Below are 7,019 nucleotides of genomic sequence, written 5' to 3'. Positions count from 1 at the left end.
ATTCTTAAAGAATACTTAGTTGATTTCAAAAATCTGCCAAATTGGTTAAAATTTGAGGGGTTAGTTTCATATCCCTGATTTTAAGCCTACAGAGAGTTAGTTCGGCTATAGAAAGAGGTAGAAGTTGGGCGCCTGGGTGGCTCAGTCGTTAAGCGTCTGCCTTCGGCTCAGGTCATGATCCCAGGGTCCTGGGATCGAGCCCCGCATCGGGCTCCCTGCTCAGCGGGAAGCCTGCTTCTCCCTCTCCCGCTCCCCCTGCTTGTGTTCCTGCTCTCGCTATCTCTCTCTCTGTCAAATAAATAAATAAAATCTTTAAAAAAAAAAAAGAAAGAGGTAGAAGTTAAATTTTTTTGGATAAGCAGATTTTCTGATCTTAATCAGAGTTATCCCATATATGTTGATTATCAATTTTCAAACAATTAATATTTTATATTATAATATGTGTATAGGTACATACACTCTCTCTTTCTCACACACACAATTTTCCAGATTCATCAGATTTTTTTAGTGTTATTCTTACTTATATTGTAAAAAAAAAGAATACAAAGCTATGGGTATTCTCTGACTATATAAAAAATTTCCATGTACAAAGGCAGAGCCTAGGATATAAAAATTTAAATAGTTGTGTTGGTTCTTGCTGATTTTTTTTCCTATCCAAAATTTTCTATAAATTGTTGTTTATATAAATGACCTTTCAAGTAGCATATTGTCAGGGAGTTCACTAAAAATACAAAAAAAAAAAACAACCCTAAAATGATGAAAATTTACTCATTATATCAACCACCAAGAGACCCTCACTATTAACATTTATAAAATGTTTTTTTCCAGCCCGTTTTTTTCCTTTTGCAAAACTTAGATCACTCTACCCAAACAGCCCTTCACCTGGTTTCTTTTTATCAAGTAAGCGTGGATATAAATATAATCAGTGTATTCAAACTGCAGAATTTGGATGATTTGCAGTTCTTCATTATTCTGTGGCTAATGCCACAGTGAAAAGCTCTACACATAAATCTTTGCACACATGTCTGAGCTGCACTTTCAACTAAAACTTGAAAAGACAAATATAGGGTCAAGGGGTATGAATGTTTTAAGATTCACTACACACTGCCAGATTACCTCCAGAAGGCTGTGCCCATTTTCAGTCTTTTTATTGGCAATTCTCTTGAAGGGCTTCCATCCTGTTCCGTCAGCCTCCAAGTCTGTGAAGACATTTCCCATGGGACGTTCTTTGGATATGTCAATGTAATAAGATCCATCTCAAGATATCTGTCAACAGCCTCCCTGGGCCCATCTCGAACCATCTGTCAATAGCAACTCTAATATATTTGGGGAAGATGCTGATGCAGTTGCCAAAAACAAATTTGCAATTGAATCAGGTTTTCCAATCAGTTAAGTTGCAGAAGTGAACTGTGTTAATGACATGTGACGATCTCAGTACAATATCCAGAGACTTCGTGTAGGGACATGTCCTTGTAGATTTAAGAGCAGCTGCATGGGGGTGGGGGGGGGATGTGGATTACCTTTCACATGAATTCTGTAGGGCTCTCATCATCCCAACCATGTTGTAAACTTGGCAGCAAGGATCGACTGCCAAGCTTCAGCTTCGGACAAGACTGGGGAGAAAAACACCCCTTTGATGCAGGGCTGCATTACGTAGGAAGTGCTGCCTGCCACCGGAAAACATGCAGCGGATACCTTGTAGTGGGTATATATTCCATGCCACCCAAGGATCTCTGACCAATCAAGTAAGTGTGATATAACTCATGTGCTCCCAGGAAATGGAAAGGATCAGCTTCCCTGCACCCTACAAAAATGTTCTATAGATTGGAAGGCGCTGTACGTATATGAGTTTACTATGTTTGTCACTGTTTTGTTATAAGCTCCGAACTGGCTCTGAGATCTGGATATTAAAACATCTAGGAACTATCTGTTTTATTTTGGATGCACAAAATTGTAAGTGCCAGTAATTGCCTGGTATCACCTCCTCTCCAGCCCCTCCCTGGTCACTTGACCTCTCTAAAGAATCACGAAGCCCAAATTAGACTTTAGCTTTCCAGGGGTTGGCATATGCTTCAAGCATTCAAATGGCCAGAGTTGTCTCTGTGCTCAAATGTCTCTGTGCTCAAATGTGACAGGTTCTTTTTGTTCTGTACCACTGGCTAATGGAGTCACTTTCTGAAGTGTCACAGACAACACAAAGTCCCCCCAGACATCTGCTGTTTCTTAGCTCACTGGACCATATGGTCCCCTTGGCATCTAGTCCGAATGAAACAAACCACCTAAGCCAGAGCAGGTAGAAACCACAAGCATCATACAACAAACAGAGCCCAAGGCCCATCGCCCTGCCACCAAAGAGCAGACCGGAAAGGCAGGCCTGACTTGAAAGGCTTCTCACTATAAATCGCTTTACTGAGAATGGGTGGGACTTAGCCGCCCTCAGACAACCTCAAAGCATCTTAAGAGCTTCACCTGGATGTGTCCTTTTGGGGATAACAATGGCCTGAATTGTTTCTGTATCACAAGGCAGCCTAAACTCAACAGATGGCATTCTCCTGGAATGGAGACCAGAATCTGGCCCATGTCATCTGCACGGGTTCTACGGTTCTATGCCCACCCTGAAGGTCGGGAGAGAAGAGTGGGGATTAGAAGACCTAAGATATATAAGGCACCTTTATTATTTCATGTAGTTGTCCCAATAATCCTACAAACCGGGACTTTTTAACTCTTTCACAGAAGAGGAACCTGAGGCCCAGAGAGATTGAACATCTCACCCAAGGTTACACAGGAAAGAATTGGCAAAGCCAGGACGCGAACCACAAACCGCCGGACTTTATTTAATGTCTGTTCTCGCCGTCACAGTATTGTGGAGGCTTGGGTGAGGAGATTCCTTCGGGATTGGCTTCTGAAAGGACCTTGTTGTGCCCACAGATCCACAATCTCCCATCTCTTTGTCAGAGTTGCTGTTGAGCTGGTGGGGGAAGTGAATGGAAACCATGTGAATCAGAGAGAGATCTAATCAGGAGAACTCAAGAGATTTTATCACTTTAATGTAAAATGGCTGTTACAAGACAGGGTATGTTGCTTATAAGTTATTGAAATTTTTATGTTAGTTTTTCTGTCCAAAGGAACCCATACTATTCTCTATCAAAACAAATAATTTGCATATCTTCTTCCAGGTTTTTGTTTAGTTCAACTCCCACGACCTAGGAGCCTTGACCATTTACATTACACATAGAACTTAGAATTGCCTTTCATTTTTCTTCCATCCTGAATCAGTGTGGAATTCTAGACAACTCTAATATGTATGATTATGGCAAGAACAGGCTGCCCAGTGAGGGTCCCGTTTCCCAGTCTTCTCTGCCTCTAGCTGGGCCCACGTTACTGGATATTGCCAAGAGACTGTGAGGTCATTGCCATTCCAAGGTAGGTAAGTAGCAGGTGTGCTCCTCAAACTCCGTCTCTCCCCTTCCACCTGGATGCAGCGAACTTTGAGGCTCTGGGAGAGTGATTCTCAAACTTGAATATGCATCAGAATCAATTGGAAAGCTATTAAAACACAGATTGCTGGGCACCACCCTAGAGTTCTTATTCCACATATGTGGTTGGGAGCCGAGAATTTGCACATTGTGTAAGTTCCCAAACGTTGTTGCTGCTGGTCTGGGGACCACGCATTAGAACAACTGCCTTAGGGGAACGCTCTAGTGAAATACCTTCGTACTCCTCTGGGGGTATCTTAAATATACGGGTGCCCAAGCAGCTACTCAAACCAGGGAAATCAGAATCTCCTAGGGTGGGGCCCATGTATTAGCATTTTTAAAGCTCATCAGGTCATGACAAAGTACGATGAAAGTTGAAAGCCATTAACTTAAACTTAAAGTGGAGCCTTACATACACTGAAGGAACTTGAGTTCTTAAATCACTAAGTATAGGAGAGCAGCCCGTCAGTGAGAAGGATCCACCTTAGATTGTTATACGAATAAGAAGTAAACTTGTATTGTGTTAGGCTGTTGAAATTCTAGAGATGATTTGTTATCTTAGCCAGCATTATCGTAATTTGATAACATAACTATGAAGAACAACCTTTCAGAAATTCTTGTTTTACCTCCTGCTTTGTTCTGCTCTGAGAGAGTATGGATCTGATTAATTCCAAGACAGTTATTGGCTCACAACTTTCCAAAGGTGGACATTTCAACAGAAATAAGGTTACAGCACATGTAACATATGAATAGGCTCTTGTTCTCTGCCTTCCTTGTGGCCAGAAAGGCAGGGTGGCCCTAGATGCCCCTCTCCCCACCTCTTCACTTTCTCTCTCCTTGGACATATATTCATCCTCCCACTGGAAGCAGATTCAGAGTTCTTGACTCTGTAACCAGATTGGGCCCAAGATGGAGTGGCTTATCCTAACCCCATACCAGCAAACCAAAACAGTTAATTTTCTGGGCTTAGCACTCCCAGAAAAGGAAGGTCTAGGTCAACTGACTGGTTATCTTTCAGCATTGGAACCGAACAATGAAGAGAAAGAACATGAGGTCCAACCTTACTTACTTGAATTTCCATTCAGGTTTTGGACCAAAGCTCTCTCTAAAAATAACTTACTTACAGCTCCCCTGGGGCACTGGGGAGAGATGGGCTTGGTAGGCCAAGGCATGATTCAGGTGATTCTGGGTCCCCTGCCAAATGTCTTCATATACCATCACTTAGCTAGAAAGATGGTATAATTGAGAGGATACCGGAAGCACTTAGAAGGCATGGTGACCAAAAAAAAAAAAAAAAAAGATACGGAAGACTTTTACTGAGGATTTCAACCCATGTCTGTTCACTTTAAGGTAGGCCCAGCAATAACTTGAATAATAAACTAGACAGATTTCCCCGCCATAAAAATGTCAGGTTTAGATGGAAGGGAATGGAAAAGCTAACGGCTCTAAAAGTGTATTTTGCAGATTTTGCTTTCTCACGATAAATGTAAAGGGACCAATACCCTCAGGTGAGGATCACTTTCCTGGCTGAAGGGCTGTGAATGGCCCTTCTTCAGGCAGCTCTTATTCTCAAAGCTTTCTCTCAATTTTCTCTATAGGGCAACAGGCAACTGTTTCAGTTGCAAGAAACAAAATCCAATCCAAGACAGTACAAGCCCGAAGTAAATGGTATTGAATAACGTATCCGAGGGTCTGGAAACAGGGCTTGCTCAGACATAGACTGATTCCAGAGCTCAGGCACCGTACTCAAGAGTCGGTGTCTCTCTTGTTCTTTTCCTAGCTTGACCGTAGTCTAAGACCACTGCTCCCTCTTGGCAGTAAGAAGGTTACCTGGTCTCCAGCCTCACACCTCAGTCGAGTCCAGCAAGAACAAAATGAGAATCTCCTTCCCAGAATTCCCACCGAAACCCTTACTGCCTCTCTAAATGGCTCCAATTAAGTCACATGATTATCAATGAACCAATCATTGGCGGTCAAGGGAATGCCACGCACTGATTGGCTGAGCCTAAATCACATGCTCCTCCCTTGAGTCAAGGCTCTAAACCTTCTAAAATCACGTGACGGAGAAGGGGGAAAGGGGTGGTGGAGTTGTAAGAAGAAGCTGGGACGGGTTCCGGGCAGCCAGAGAGCCAGAGAACCCTTAAGTTCCAGAGTCAGCCCCTGAAAATTCTTCAACTGTTTCCCTCGCAGAGGCAGTTCAGCAGTCCCCTCTGATTGCCTACGCAGCTTTTCCAACAAGTTGCTAAAAAGGGAAAAGATGGAGGCAAGCATAAATAAGCCTGTAAAGGGACCACAACTCGGGGGCAAAGATCTTCTGAGAAGGGGAGAAAGCAACCACTGGAACTAGTCATTGTCATTTTCCCAGGCAGGGCAGCCACCTGCACGGCGACTCAGGAACTGAATACCAAGTGCTGGGGATTACTCACTTTCGGATGAAGACCCATCAGGCAGAAGCCTCCTCTCCTGTTTGCCTGGGGCCGCTTCTCTCCATCCATTCTCTTGACACACACATAGATCCTTTTATGATGCTCCATGGAAACCAGAGATGCAATGAATCAAAAGTGGTCAGAGGAACCATTGTTCTCCCTTGTAAAATAACTGAACCCTTGTTAATTTGTTGCCAGTCTTTAATTTCTCCCGGAGAGCTCCCCATTGGACGGTGACTGTAAACAGGAAACTTGAAACCCTCTGTCATCGTTGGTATGACTGACTGTTTGTGGGCAGCTGCAGGGGCTTGCCATCACAGCTCGTGCCCCCGGGGTTGGACCCTAGTGGGGACATGAGCAGTATACATTTAAGATAGAACACCCGGGGGAGAAAGCAGAGGCTCAGAGATGAGGCAAGAAGCAATTTGAAGTAGATGAGAGATTTGCAAGGATGGTAAAATAACTCTTAGTTTTACCTGGGGTGCAGTCAGCATGACCCCACGCTGCGGCCGGAGGTGAATATAAAAATCCCTTAATTTCCCTTAGGACAGCCGGACGTGGACTCCTGCTACTGGGGATACTGGAGCTTTGGGGTAATCGAAGTAAATCGCAAGGCAGAGTATGCTTGAGAACTACTCCCACATGTGGCTCTTGCCCATGCCCAAGGGAACCCTTATTACAAAGACGGCTCCCTGGGAAGGTTAGGAGCGAGGACTCTGGTGCCAGACTGTCTGGGCGTGAGTCCCGGCTCTCGCACTCAGTAGCTGTGCAGCTGTGGAGAAGTCACCTCACCTTTCCCTGCGTCAGCTTCCTCATCTGTAGCATGGGCGTAGTAACAGTAGCTCCCTCCACGGGCTATTGTGAACATTAAATAAGTTACTATATGCAAAGTGCTTCCACGTGTAAGTATTATTACTAACTGCAGAGGTAGACAGAGCAGCATAAGAGAACATAATGTATTATCTTCTGTTTTCTGGATTTATTTATCCAGGGGTGCAGGGCAGCCTCCATGGGGCAGCGGAGGCTAAACCCAACATCAGGGATCAGATTTGTATTTCCTTAGGGGTCTGGCACCTGCGCACCTACCAGTTGAAGACCCGGAGTCATCACTCTCCTT

General features: G+C 44.1%; 1 long non-coding RNA gene across 1 annotated transcript; it reads right to left on the bottom strand.

Moving 5' to 3' along the window:
* Positions 1-2,808: 2,808 nt before the first annotated feature.
* On the bottom strand, positions 2,809-6,238 carry LOC115942051 (uncharacterized). The gene is made up of 2 exons (XR_004076704.2): positions 5,903-6,238; positions 2,809-2,968 (listed from the first exon to the last, which is right to left on the bottom strand). It is a non-coding gene; the product is annotated as an uncharacterized LOC115942051 (long non-coding RNA).
* Between the last annotated feature and the right edge of the window lie 781 nt (positions 6,239-7,019).

This window comes from Leptonychotes weddellii, chromosome 11 (genome assembly GCF_054177405.1).
Source record: "Leptonychotes weddellii isolate Sample4059 chromosome 11, ASM5417740v2, whole genome shotgun sequence".
NCBI lineage: Eukaryota > Metazoa > Chordata > Mammalia > Carnivora > Phocidae > Leptonychotes > Leptonychotes weddellii.
The sequence above is the reverse complement of the archived record's forward strand: the minus strand, read 5'-3'. Positions and strand labels throughout refer to the sequence as shown.